At 43.3% G+C, this 3,092-nt stretch overlaps 1 pseudogene; it reads right to left on the reverse strand.

The window, feature by feature from the left end:
• The window catches only part of LOC110295553, a 1,955-nt pseudogene extending 1,391 nt beyond the window's left edge, over positions 1–564 (reverse strand).
• Between the last annotated feature and the right edge of the window lie 2,528 nt (positions 565–3,092).

Here is a 3,092-nt window from a genome sequence, read left to right on the forward strand (position 1 = left end):
CACCAGCACAGAGCCACAGCGGCCTGTCACCTTGCATGGAACAGTGTGGGGCTTGCCAGTCTTGTTCCCCCAGTAGCCTCTCCGCACAGGGACGATGGAAAGCTTGGGCCAAGATGATGGCCCCTCGGATGGCAGTGGCAATCTCCTTGGAGCACTTAACACCAAGACCAACGTGACCATTGTAGTCCCCAATAGGGACAAAGTCTTAAACCTGGTGCGCTGGCCAGCCCAAGTCTGCTTCTGCACTGGCATGATTTTCAGAACCTCATCCTTTAGGGACACATCCAGGAAGAAGTCAATGATCTCAGACTCCTTAATGGGTAGGGAGAACAGGTAGATCTCCTCCAAGGACTTGATCTTCATGTCCTTAACCAGGCGGCCCAGCTTGGTGACGGGGATCCACTCCTTGTCTTCAGCTTTACCTCCACGAGCCCCGCGACCTCGACCACAGCCACGTCCTCGGCCAGGACCGCGGCCCCTAAGACCGCGGAAGCCGCCCCGGCCTCCTAATCCTGGGTCCCCGGGTCCTCCGGGCCCTCCCGCTACACCGGCATCATCCGCCATTTGGTGTTTTCCCGAAGAAGAAGAAACTCAGCCTCTTTTTATATTGAGAAATTGTGATACTAATATGGACTCAAAGATTTGAGGGGAAAAATTCTGTTTTTTTTGGGGGGGGTCCTTTTCCCTTCCTGTCTGTACAACAAGAACAGAAGATAAACAATCTCGCCCCGTATTCTGTCTGTTATACCCCAAGTTCAGTAAATTATTTCTTTAATATCACTAAAATCATAACAACTGTGCTATGTCTTCTGCGGTAATAGCATAAACATGTCTTTATGAAGGTCTGTGGCAGGAACAAGCTTCATTTGGAGCTGAAGCATGACCCTGGTCTGTGTCCTCCCAGACCATCAACACCTAGCTTTCCCTGATTGCTGGGTCAGACATTGTTTCATTGTATTCCACCAAAGGGTGACTGACCCAATCTCATCCCCTTAATATTTCCATGACTTCCAGATACCGTCTGTCTCTAGCTTTCTTAAAGCTTAAAGCCAATTCACACATAGAGCCTGGCCACTTATTCTATGACTCTAATCTCAGCTTAGCAGCCTGGAGAGTACAGCCTGGAGAGTACCAACAAAGATTTAAACCATGTTTCCCTTCCTGGGTTGGAGCGTTTCACCTGTAAAGTAGTCCACACCTCAGATTCTAGAGTTTTTATCAAACCATCTTAAAAATCCAACATTCCAAAGCAGTCAGGAAAAGCATTGAAGTTTTCTCTTATCGTGGCCCTGTAAAATTAACTTTATTAGTCATGTAAAAAGCGAGAAGTCATGTTGTCTAATAATAGACACATGGAATGTTTGGGTTGTCCTTTGTTCTTTCTTCTTTCTTTCATCTAACAAGGCTGATGCTAGTAACCTGGCTTGTGAGCCATAATAAAGTGAAACACTAGATGGCAGTGATGTGAAGAAAATGCTGAGAAGCATGGCCACCTCCATTGTCATAGACCTGCTTTGTCTGGTCACAAATCTTAAATTGAATTATTTAATCAATATAAACAGTAAAGAGCTACTGAGTCGGAAAATATTGATATCACTTTCTGGCTGTTTTAAGGACAATTAACCTTATAAACTTTATGGGGAAATTCACCTCGAGAAATAATTCTGGAATGCTGGGTTTCTCAACGTTTCAAGAATTTTTTTTTTTTATGAGTTGAAAATGTAATGAAATTTTTATCTTCTAAAGGCAGTGGAATTATTGGTTGTTAATTGTGAGAAAAAGGATGTAGTTCATGGAAAGATTCATGAGTATGCTCCTTTGTTGGTTGTGTGAGCATTTTTCTCAAGCCTTCGGTGACATGATAAAGCCTTCCCAGGGGACCTACAATGAGGTGTGCCTAAAGCTAAGGATGTCACATTTTCCAACCCTTGAAACTTCATGACTGGGACTCCTTCACCTTCCCTGAGATTTCCTAAAAAGGATCATGCATTTGGACCCAAACACCAGCCACTACTACATTTTCCCTCCCAGGCCAAGATATTAAAAAGGTTGGTGAATTAAGTATTCATAAGAGACAATTGTTTTGTTCTCTAAACAGAACAGAGGTGAATGCCCTTGGATAAGAAAGAAGAAAAGACAATCAAAAAGACTTGGGTCACAGTGGAGGATTTGACTCACTCACTCTTGGGTTATAAGAGGGGGAGCAAAGGTTGTAGAGGATTGAGGGCTTGTGGAGTTTTGGTGTAACCTGGAAGAAGCTATAGGTGACAAAATCTTTCCCCTACAAACCAGTAACAAAGAATTGTACCAAAGTTATTCTCTCTATCATGACTAGAACTCAGTGATATCTCACTTCCTGTAGAAAGCAGAATATTAATTGGTTTAGGAATCCAGTTTGAATAATTTGGTAAAAGATGGGATCTTATTATGTAGGGAATCACAGTCCTCCTGCCTCAGCTTCTGCACGGCTGGGGTTATAGCTACTGCCAGCACACCTAGCAGAATTTCTCTTTTGTTATTGCTTCCCTCACTGTCTGTCTCCTTGGCCTTGGTGGCGCAGTGTATGACAAAGAAAAAGATTAGTTTTGATGTTGGCGTTTCCTGTAAATTTATTATTTTGGCATTTGTTGCTGTTTCAAAATGATCTTCCCCATTTGCTAGGGTTGTTTTTCTTTTCAATATTTTCCCCAAATTATAGTCATTTTAGATCTGTTTACTGTAGAGATTCTATTTGATGTGAGTTAGGACATTCTTGGGGGGCTCTCTGCACATGCTTGTGGCATGCTTCCTCTTGCTTCTGGTGACCTGGTCTCTTGCATGATTTTGGACTGTGAACTGAGTAAACCAAGGCTTTGCCAAAGCATGCTGATGACTATGCTAAGCAGTTTTGCTTTCACTTTCTCTAAACAATCAGTTCTCCATGGTCTAATGCCTAGCTTTCTGTTAGTTGTATATGTGCTACCTGTGTCCAAACACTTCAGTCAACAGGACTGGGATTTAAACTAAGCACAGAACACCCTGACCTGGAGTCAGCAAAGATTAGGATAGATCACCCCCTGCTTTCTGTGGGTGAGTGAGTGGGTCAGGACTGG

Source organism: Mus caroli, chromosome 1 (genome assembly GCF_900094665.2).
Source record: "Mus caroli chromosome 1, CAROLI_EIJ_v1.1, whole genome shotgun sequence".
NCBI lineage: Eukaryota > Metazoa > Chordata > Mammalia > Rodentia > Muridae > Mus > Mus caroli.